This window comes from Lissotriton helveticus, chromosome 2_2, assembly GCF_964261635.1.
Source record: "Lissotriton helveticus chromosome 2_2, aLisHel1.1, whole genome shotgun sequence".
Lineage (NCBI taxonomy): Eukaryota > Metazoa > Chordata > Amphibia > Caudata > Salamandridae > Lissotriton > Lissotriton helveticus.
Window position 1 is genome coordinate 478,035,954 of NC_136060.1, and position 12,142 is coordinate 478,048,095.

Here is a 12,142-nt window from a genome sequence, read left to right on the forward strand (position 1 = left end):
TAGCTCCTAGAATAAGATTCAAGAAAAAATCCTTAACATTTTTTTTATGTAAATTGCCATAACTAACTTCTGCATAATTAAGCTGTGCCGCCCAGCACCCCCCACCACCGTGCCCTGCCTTCCCTCCCTCCCCCCCACTGCTTATGCCACCGACTAACCCACCCCCTACCCCTTCCCATTATCAGAGGCATAGGGACTGCTGTCCCTGGTGATGTTGAGCTGCGAGATCCCGACTCAGACCACCACTAAACCCATACATTTTCTCCAGGACAGATTGACAGGAGCAATGAGGAACCAAACCACATCAAAAAATAAGTCATAAGCCAAAAAAGAAGGGGGGGGGCAAAAAGTCCAGACATCCAATCGAAGACCAACAGGGAGAAACACCCAAAAATGTTGTCTACATCATGCAAAATACATTTGAAAAGAGACAACCATCCAGACCAGTATCAGTGATGATCCACTAGCCTGCCTTCAGAATTGATAAATACTCCTTGGCCTGCCCCTCTGTGTGGAAAAATTGAGTCTGACCCTTGAAGATCACCTTCAATTAAGCCGGGTTCCGGAGAAATACCTGAGCCTCCTTTGCCTGGAACTCAGGAATCAGTTGTCTGAAATGCCAGCACAGTTCGACAATCTTCTGGCAAAAGTCCGGGCGCACAAAAAAACTGTGGCCTTTACCAGTCCTTTTGCGGTCAGGTCTTGCAAGATCATACAAAGATTCACGAGCAAGAAAATTATTTAAAGAGATCAGAATGGCGCATGGACGATTATCGGATTGTGCCCCGTTGCTGGAAAGGAAAGCGAAGAGCCCTCAGAATTTGTGTCTTCCAATCCCATTGCGGGATATCCGGAAAGGCCTCCTCAAATAGCTCGAATACGTACTGGCGGACATTAGTCCCCTCTTGGCCCTCCGGGATACCCAGGATTCGCTAATTGTTGCGCCTTGCACGAATTTCCAAATTGGTCAGCTTGAGGACAGTATCATCCCTAATTGATTGCATGTTTTCAACCTTAGAATGCTGTGTAGCAAAATCTTCTTCGAGTTGGGAAATCCGGTTTTCTGTCTCTGTTATTCTGGAAGAGAAGTCTGAACAAGTTTTCGCAATCCTACAGACAGAATTTTGTGGCTTCCTGCAGGCCCCTTGCATCCTGGAGCTTTCCACCCTAGACTCCTCTCTATGTGCCATCATCACCTGATAGATAGTGGAGAGTGTAATTTCCTCAGGAGAGAGACAGGCAGTACCATTTGTACCGGATGTGGCGTTGGTCACAGCGCCCCTTTATCAACCAGTCCAGATGAAAACGAATAATCCCAAGACATGGCACCCATGTTTGTCTCCTTAGCAGTAGGACAGCCAGAGAATGGATTGATTTTTTTTACTGTCTCGGTCCTTGATTGAGACTGATCTCCATCTCCATCCCAGGGAAAACTACTGGTGTCGTTACCATCAGCAGCCCAATCCCTATCTTGGGTGTCTTCTTCTGAGGAGTTAGAAGCATCTGATAATGAAGAGAATTTATCTGATGGGTCATCGTCTTTGTTGGGCTCTAAAGCTTCCAATTGATCCCCTCCAGCAGGTAGTAGTGCAGCTTAAATCCGATTTCTCATCTAGCAGAACTTCATTAACCAGCATGCAGCAGGGTTGCTGACCAGGGTTGCAATCAGATTCGTTACCTGCAAGGAGCGGCTGAAGAAACTGCACTCCTGTGGGGGAAGCTGGTACTGCTTCAGGCACGGCTAAAATGAAGGAGAAGTGATGGGGGGGGGGGCCTTACTCGTACAGGCGACTGGTATGTTCATGGAGGAAGGCAGGGTTTTAACAGCAGAAGAGCCCTAGAATTTACTAACTGAGGATCTGCTCTTAGAAGACTGAGCTTTAAACAGAGCAGGTAGCGTCTGTTTGTTAATATTGCGACTGGCCGTGCTGTTTTTTCCGGTCAAAGTCGTGTTTGTGAGCTGAGAGTTCTCGACATTCTGTATATCATGTTTTTCGGTGATCGGGGCTGCCGTGAAAGTCTTTAAGGTGGCCCCTGCAGCTGGCACTGTCACGCCGCAGCCCCTGTTAGTAGAGTCCTTTGGTGGCATATTTCCGAAGTAGCACCCCGCAGGCTGAGGAGATGCTGACGGGGCGGGAACCGGCTCGAGCTTGAAACAGGACGCCAAGTAGAACGGGAGCGGGGCTCGACTCAGCGGAATCCACGAGCGCCAGCACATTCATGTGTCAGTTACGCTTTTCCTCCCACGTACGGCAGAGAACTTTAGACACTGCTGCTGCTATTCACATGAAAGGGCAGGCTCTCAGGTAAGGTTCCTCATCGCCGAAAAGTCGGGTCCGTGGTGAAGAGCAGGGACGGCAGCTCACTCAGCCGTCAGTGCAGCCGTCATCTTGCCTCCTCATTGATGACATCACTGATGAGGATATAACAGGTTCCCAACAACTTTGCACCTGGACTCTGCCAACTGTGAATCAACTCTGCCAAGTGAAGCAACACCAGTCCTGGACCCACGGTAGTGGGCTTAAGATGCTTTGCTGACCTCTGTGGATCCAGCATCTTATCTGCTGCGGGGCACAATCCCAAGCAGAACTGACGCATCTCCACCGCTATGTAGACTTGACCCATCACAAACACCTGCATTACTGCTGTAGCCCGCATCGCCTTCACATCCACCACTGTGTGGCGTATCCTGGGGCAGGCCCTCGCAACTCTCATCAATGGCCTTGACGAGGAAGATGGACTCTGCATCGCATCCTTACAGCTCTTCGGAACTGACTCATCTCCCCGACTGCGCATCCCATCCTCAATGAGATATTTTGCATCGCAAGGCCCGTCGATGGGATCCTCAACTTTGACACAACAGGACCTCACACCCCAGACTTGCTGCATTTCAGAACCAACGCATCTTCTCGTCTGTGCGACACACACCACTTCATACCCTGGATTTTAGGATGCTTTGTTCAGTGGGCCTAACTTAGGGGTCGATTAGGATGGCGGACGGAAATGGGTACTGTCCGCCATGGTCGGGGCAATTTTACTCCCGGCTGCGCCGCGGAGAATCCGCGGTTGCGATTAGGATATTCATGTCACGAAACTCCGACCGCGGCGGACGGATCATAACAAACACCGTCCGCGGTGGACGGAACACATCTAACTCCGTCCGCGGCGGACGGAGCCTAATGAACAGCCACCGCCGCGGACGGGAATGACCGCGGAAAAAGACACATTTACCGCCATACCTGTGAATACTCCCTGTCCGCAATTAGGATAAATCCGCCTGTACCACGGTACGCACAGCCATCCTCGTCCGCGGCGGAAAGAATGCAACGATAAACAGCGCATCACTGCGGAAGGCCAACATGCACAACATCCCTAACATCAAACAAATGTCAGAAAGTGTACCGCAAGTACAAAGCAAACATACGAACATTGACAACGCCCCCCCGATACACCAACACCAAGCACAAGCCACCATGACACGCCCCAAGTACCCAATAATGCACACTAGTCTGCTGTTATTGTCCTCCTGAGGCTTGAGCCGGGAGGTTGATTTTTAATATTGTGTGCTGTACCTTCTTTTTCTTCCTTTGTGTCCGCTCCCCCCCTCGCATTGCTTTTAAAATTGAAATCGGAACCTCTATCCCAGCAACTTTAGCGCCGCTCCCCTTACAAAGCTAGGACAAAGTCTTTAGTTTATTTACACTCCTGCCTGTCCTGGGAAGCGGTCGACTGTTAGACCGGCTCCAGGTGGGACTACAGAGGGGCAAGGAAGTCAGGCAGCGGCCATCTTGGTGAGGGCTTGCGCTGCACGTCGCGCTTCGAACGCTTAAAACTTCACTTCCATGGCTCCGCGCAGCGGACGCGCATTGCGGGCGCGCCGATCGCGCGCCGGAGTCAAGCCAGAGTCCTGCCGTCTGCGCCCGTCCGCGACCAGACGGGACGCGGGGCAGGAGACTCTGGCCACAATGTCAACACGCAGGCACCCGAGAGAGTGCTCTCTCATAAGCCAATCCGCTATACTCGCGAGATGCTACTTGAAATCGGTAAGACCCCCACTACACCATGTCATCACTTCATAGACCCTAACGCACTGTCTTCTCAATGCAACTCTTGCAACTTTCGCCTTGCTGATGTCCCCAATTTTAATAATCCTGTAACCTGTCTTAAACTGATGCTTCTTAATTGTAGATCCATGGTCAAACACAAACTGGAACTTCGCGACCTATTACTACATCATGATTTCGATATATTGTTTTTAACAGAAACCTGGCTAGAAGATTCTTCTTCACCAGAAATACTCGAGGCTGTCCCACTGAGCTACAGCTTACTGAGAATTGACAGGCCTATACAGCGCGGTGGTGGTCTTGCAATGATCTTTAAAAAAGAACTGGAGTGCACCCTCACTCACAAAGGCATCACTAATAGCGAATGCGGCACTTTCACCATCAAAGTGACCCCCCACATGACCATAACTGGGCTTCTCATTTATCGACCCCCTGGCAATGCCACTCCTTTCTGTAATCAACTAATTGAAACGGCGACGCAACTAGCTATCAAATATAACAACTTCATGATACTAGGCGATCTCAATCTTCATTTTGAAGATTTACATGCCAAGGAAGCTCAACTTCTGAAGACAGCCTTGCACGCTCTGGGGATCACTCTGCTCTCCACTTCACCCACACATAAACAGTGCCACCTTCTCGACCCCATCTTTGCGACTTGGGAAGACATTAACATACTACCTCCGGTCCCTATCATATGGTCAGATCACCATATGATCATGTTCAACATACCAAAGACCAGGACTAAGAATAATGCCCATAAACCCGTATATGCCAAACGTCGCAATTGGAAAAACTATACCCCAGAACGCCTCACTGACGAATTAAAAACTCACCCTCCTCCCCAAGGTCAATCCCTTCAAGACTCCTGGAATTCTTATGAACGTTGGTTGAGCAAGGCACTTGATAAAATCGCCCCTTGGACTTGCAAGCCCCCAGCTAGGCGAACAAAATCTGAACCGTGGTTTTCAGAAAAACTAAAGGCAGCTAAAGCCCGATGCAAAGTGATTGAAAGAAAATGGAGAAAGAACTACTCCACGGAACTGAAGGAGAATTACAAACGTGAATTAAAGGCTTATCAGAGACTCATAAGAGAGGAAAAAAGTCTCTTTTTCCAAAACAGAATTGAACAGGCTATAAATCCCTCTAAAGAACTGTTTCGGATTTACAAAGAACTTACAGACACATCGAGCCTGGACACGCAAGACACGTACTCTAATGAGTTATGTGAAGAAATTGCTGATTTCTTTGTCAACAAAGTAGATAAAATTCATGCCACATTCTCCGCTCCCCCCACTTCTGGTACGATATTTTCACCTCGTCATAAAACCACTCTTACCCACTTCCTCACCCCTGACAAAGCAAAATTGTCCAGCATGATTAACAGTATCCACTCTGGCTCCCCTAACGATGCGTGTCCATTAGACAAATGCAAAGACATCTTGGACAACACCCTCATGGATCAAATAAGCCATCTCATCACCCTCTCCTTCAAAGAATGTCACGTTCCGGAGGCTTGGAAAAACGCCCAAGTCATCCCCCTGAAAAAAAACCCTAATATTCCAATCACTCTATTTCAAAATCTCCGGCCAATATCTCTATTGCCCCAATGCGCCAAAATAATAGAAAAAATAGTGAACACCCAACTCATGGCGTATTTAGAGGAAGAAAACATCCTCCATCCCACCCAATCCGGTTTTAGACCCAAATACTCCACGGAAACTGCTGTCTTGTATTCCACGGAATTTATCCGCAAGATGGTGGACGAGGGTGAAACAGCAGCGTTGGTCATGCTTGACTTAAGCGCCGCTTTTGATACGGTGCTACATGCCACGCTGCTGTCCCGGCTCTCCGACATTGGAGTAAAAGACGATGCATTGGAGTGGATTAAATCTTTCCTCACCAATAGAACCTTCCAGCTTCATTGCCCGCCTTTTAAATCATCCTCTCGGACCGTGAGCTATGGGGTTCCACAGGGCTCTAGTTTGAGCCCTACTTTGTTCAATATCTATATGGAACCCCTGGCTCAAATCATAGAGAACTTCGGCGTGGGCATAGTTAGCTACGCCGATGATACGCAGCTCATGTTCAAGCTTACTCCGGATACTGACAAGTATGCTTCAAACTTCTCGGAGTGCATGACTGCTGTTGCCAGGTGGATGGACAGTAATTGCCTCCGGCTAAATGGTGACAAAACAGAGGTACTAGTGATAGGGAACAAAACCTCCCTTTGGTCTCAAGCGTGGTGGCCTACATCGCTTGGTGAATGCCCTCAACCTGTCGAGAAAGTCAAGAACCTTGGGATCATGATCGACTCGGATCTTTCAGGCAAATCCCAAGTTCACAAGATCATTGGCAAATGCATCGGAACACTAAGAATCCTTAGAAAAATCATTGACCTAATACCTATTACAGCCAGGAAAACCATCGTGCATGCTCTTATCACACCGCACCTGGACTACGGGAATGCCCTTCTTCTAGGCATTAACCAAAAACTTCTTCATCAGCTGCAATGTGTACAAAATGCAGCCGCCCGATTGGTATTAGGCCTTCCGAAAAGAACCTCAGCAAAGACAGCGCTGTCCAAATTGCACTGGCTCCCCGTAAGGGAAAGAATAAAATTCAAGAGCCTCTGCTATGTCCACAAGATAGCCAACAACAAGGGCCCCACATATCTAAGAAGCCTCATGACCATTCATCGCCCTACTCGTCATCTGAGGTCCTCAGGAATGTCCCTTTTCAAACTACCCCGCGTTCAAAAAGCAAAAATCGGTGGTCGCTCCTTTTGTTATCTAGGAGTGAAACTCTGGAACGCTCTTCCGATTCATTTAAGAATGGAACCCTCTGAAACTCTTTTCAGAGCGAACCTGAAAACATACCTTTTCCCTCAATAACTCTGGCCCTCTCTTTCCCCCCGACTCGATTCTCGGATGAGAGTCTTCAGCAATTAGCGCGGGGATACACAGTTGTGCAGCCATGCGCTCAATAAATGTTTTATTATTATTATTATTATTAGTCAACACGCCCACCTACCACCTGACTGGCAACAACCATTGAGACACGACTATAAAATGACACCCACACACTACCACAATCCTTTGCATCACAGCATTGCTGCTAGCAAGAGGCCCTAATCGATATACAGCTTACTCAAATAGAAGACACACAACCACCACCCTACCACACCCACCACACAAACACCCACCACACCATTCCTACACATCACACACCACACACCTGCACCCCCCAACTCACTCAACCCACACACTGAGCACCACACACCATGGCACCCAAAAAAATAAACTAAATTCACGGAGACCGAGTTGAAGGTAATGGTAGATGAAATCATCCGTGTTGAGCCCCACATCTTCGGGGCCCAAGTCCAGCAGACGTCCGTGGCGCAAAAGAACCACATGTGGGACAGGATCGTCAGTCGGGTGAATGCGTCAGGGACCGTGCCGAGGACGAAGCATGAAATTCAGAGGCGGTGGCATGACCTGAAGACCCGGGTGAAAGGCATCCGCGCCAAAAACTATGCAAGAACCAATCATACTGGCGGCGGAACACCCCCGGAGCCCATACCCTACACAGATTGGGAGGAGAAGGTGCTGGTGATACTTCACCCAGAGAGCCTAGACGGACTTGATGAAGGAGAAGAGGCTGGTAAGTACAAACCAAGCACCACGATCAGTACGACATGGTCAGGCTCACACAACTGAGAAGACACATCTCCTACGCCCCAACCCATGCACGTCGGACACCTACTCACCAACATGTACATGGCTACCAACAAGCCCCCATGTTCACGGGGAGGGTGGTGGTGGTGGAGGGTGGGGTGTGTGAGAGGTCCAAACTACAACTCCCAACAGGCCCCCATGTTCACGGGGAGGGTGGTGGTGGTGGAGGGTGGGATGTGTGAGAGCTCACAACTACAACACCCAACAGGCCCCCATGTTCACGGGGAGGGTGGTGGTGGTGGAGGGTGGGGTGTGTGAGAGGTCCAAACTACAACTCCCAACAGGCCCCCATGTTCACGGGGAGGGTGGTGGTGGTGGAGGGTGGGGTGTGTGAGAGCTCACAACTACAACACCCAACAGGCCCCCATGTTCACGGGGAGGGTGGTGGTGGAGGGTGGGGTGTGTGAGAGGTCCAAACTACAACTCCCAACAGGCCCCCATGTTCACGGGGAGGGTGGTGGTGGTGGAGGGTGGGGTGTGTGAGAGGTCCAAACTACAACTCCCAACAGGCCCCCATGTTCACGGGGAGGTGGTGGTGGTGGAGGGTGGGGTGTGTGAGAGGTCCAAACTACAACTCCCAACAGGCCCCCATGTTCACGGGGAGGGTGGTGGTGGTGGAGGGTGGGGTGTGTGAGAGCTCACAACTACAACACCCAACAGGCCCCCATGTTCACGGGGAGGGTGGTGGTGGTGGAGGGTGGGGTGTGTGAGAGGTCCATACTACAACTCCCAACAGGCCCCATGTTCACGGGGAGGGTGGTGGTGGTGGAGGGTGGGGTGTGTGAGAGGTCCAAACTACAACTCCCAACAGGCCCCCATGTTCACGGGGAGGGTGGTGGTGGTGGAGGGTGGGGTGTGTGAGAGGTCCAAACTACAACTCCCAACAGGCCCCCATGTTCACGGGGAGGGTGGTGGTGGTGGAGGGTGGGGTGTGTGAGAGCTCACAACTACAACACCCAACAGGCCCCCATGTTCACGGGGAGGGTGGTGGTGGTGGAGGGTGGGGTGTGTGAGAGGTCCAAACTACAACTCCCAACAGGCCCCCATGTTCCCGGGGAGGGTGGTGGTGGTGGAGGGTGGGGTGTGTGAGAGGTCCAAACTACAACTCCCAACAGGCCCCCATGTTCACGGGGAGGTGGTGGTGGTGGAGGGTGGGGTGTGTGAGAGGTCCAAACTACAACTCCCAACAGGCCCCCATGTTCACGGGGAGGGTGGTGGTGGTGGAGGGTGGGGTGTGTGAGAGCTCACAAATACAACACCCAACAGGCCCCCATGTTCACGGGGAGGGTGGTGGTGGTGGAGGGTGGGGTGTGTGAGAGGTCCAAACTACAACTCCCAACAGGCCCCCATGTTCACGGGGAGGGTGGTGGTGGTGGAGGGTGGGGTGTGTGAGAGCTCACAACTACAACACCCAACAGGCCCCCATGTTCACGGGGAGGGTGGTGGTGGTGGAGGGTGGGGTGTGTGAGAGGTCCATACTACAACTCCCAACAGGCCCCCATGTTCACGGGGAGGGTGGTGGTGGTGGAGGGTGGGGTGTGTGAGAGGTCCAAACTACAACTCCCAACAGGCCCCCATGTTCACGGGGAGGGTGGTGGTGGTGGAGGGTGGGGTGTCTGAGAGGTCCAAACTACAACTCCCAACAGGCCCCCATGTTCACGGGGAGGGTGGTGGTGGTGGAGGGTGGGGTGTGTGAGAGGTCCAAACTACAACTCCCAACAGGCCCCCAGGTTCACGGGGAGGGTGGTGTGTGTGAGAGCTCACAACTACAACACCCAACAGGCCCCCATGTTCACAGGGAGGGTGGTGGTGGTGGAGGGTGGGGTGTGTGAGAGGTCCAAACTACAACTCCCAACAGGCCCCCATGTTCACGGGGAGGGTGGTGGTGGAGGGTGGGGTGTGTGGGGTGTGTGCGACAGGACACAGAAATGTGTACAAATCTATATGAACATGTAATGTCCACATTACTGACCAGCTCTATCTTGTCCCTCAGGTGATCGTGAACTGACTGGGGAAACCAGCACCCGGCCGCAAGCCTCGCCTCCCACACATACCGGACTCTCTGGGGACGATGACACAGGCAGCTCCGGTGCGGAGGATGGAGCGGGCCCAAGCAGACAGCCAGGGCCATCTGGCTCACAGGGACTCCCGGGCCCGACAACCGTCGCATGTGTGACTTCAGCGACACCTGCCTCAGTGATCTGCAGAGTCCCCACCACCACCACCACCACCACCACCACCAGTACCACCAGTACCACGACTCCTGCCTGTGCCACCCTGCCTAACCCAGCACACGACGCAGGTCCATCGGCCTCACACCCAAGCAGGGTGAGTGGGCCACAAAGGAGAGAGGCGACGGCACATCAGGCAATCAGACGACCCACACTCCGCCGCACTGAGGAAGGACACCTACCCCATCCTGTGGCACAGTCCTTTGAAGCCCTAGCCAGGTGCCAGGCTTCATACGACCGTTCCCAGGAACATGCAGATCGTGCACACCAGGACTCGGTGGACAACACGAACATGTTGCGGGAAATTTCGGGGTACCATGGCCAGATAGTGCACATCATGGGCCAGCAGACAACAATGTGGAGGGAATGGATTGGCCGGAACAACCCCCCCCCCTCCACCAATTGTCGTAGCGCCACCGCCACTGTCACCTCCACCTCCACCGCCACCGTCACCTCCGCCTCCACCGCCGCCGCCACCACCACCACCACCACTTGTGCCCCTGGCGACGGATGTGGCCCATGAACAACCTGCACCCCCAGCTGACTCTGTTCCACCTCAGAGACGGAGGGGCCGCTTGAGGCTGGAAGTGGGTGAAAGCAGTGTTGGAGCACCATCCACACGCTCCAAGAGGGGCCGCCAATGACTTTGTCACTGCCTGTGCCAGACATTCACCCTGCAAAGTATCCTGTCCCACATAGACAATCACTGCCACTGGTCTGCTGGACTAGCCTGACACCCCCCAATGTGGTGTCAGCACGGACATTTCATCTGCTATTACCTTCAACTCCAACTCCCTCCCCCCCACTTACTTGTAAATAATCACCAGCACAAATGCACAACCTGTAAATAAATGTCACTTACACACTCAATGATGTTTTGCCTCCATGTTTATTCACATGATTGCCTTTAGAAACAGACGTAAACAGGTTCAGGGATCCTAGTCGTACATGATCATGGCGCTGCGGGAGTGACCTAGGGAAAATCAGAGACAGCAAACACACGTCAGGAAACAGATTCACACACATCACAACACACTGCACAGCAACATTACACAAACACACATCATGGAGACTTGTATGTCCAAAGAAATGAAGACACACATATGCAACCATCACAAACAAGAACACACAGCTGATGCACCCCACATCCACACAACACCAGCAAACATACATAAGGCATTGTCAACTGGCACAAGAGGTAGTTACTTACATTCAAGGGAAGTAGCGATCAATGAGCTGGCGCCTCTGGTCCACACCTTCCTCCTCACCACTATCCTCATCAGTCGACATGGGTGGGATGGGAGGCCGAGGAACTTCTTCGTCTTCAGGGTCCAAGAGCAGTTCAATGTCATTGCGCACGGCCAGGTTGTGGAGCATGCAGCAGGCAATCACGATCCTGCATACTTTTCCTGGTGAGTAAGGCAGGGCCCCTCCGGTCTTATCCAGGCACCGAAACCTAGACTTTAGCAGTCCAAAGGTACGTTCAATCACTCTCCGTGTCCTTCCATGTGCATCATTGTAGCGCATTTCACCCGCAGTTGTTGGATTACGTAGGGGACTCAGGAGCCAGGGCCGGTTTGGGTACGCCGAGTCGCCTATGTAGGGGGATGACAGACACAAATATCACAACAAGATATGGTGGGTACCCCATGCCACACAGAGATCACAAGAGTCCCCACTGCACACTCACCAACAAGCCATGCTTGACCGGGTCGCAGATTTGCCATCAGTTGGGGGACAATGCTGCTCCGCATGATGTGGGCGTCATGTGCGGAGCCAGGAAATCTTGCACACACATGGGAGATGATGTTGTTTGCCAGGCACACCACCTGCACGTTCAGCGAATGGAAGTGTTTGCGATTCCTAAAAACCTGCTCACGTGCCCGTGGTGGAATGATAGCGATATGTGTGCCATCAATTGAACCCACAACGTGTGGTATGTGGCCCAGTGCATAGAAGTCTGCTTTGACTGCTGGCAACTCTTCCGGCCGTGGGAAATGGATGTAGTCATTCTTGTACAGCATCATAGCTGTTAAAACATCCCGAAGTACCGTGCTGAACATGGCCTGTGACATCCCCCGGCATGTCCAACTGTGTACTGAAAGGTGCC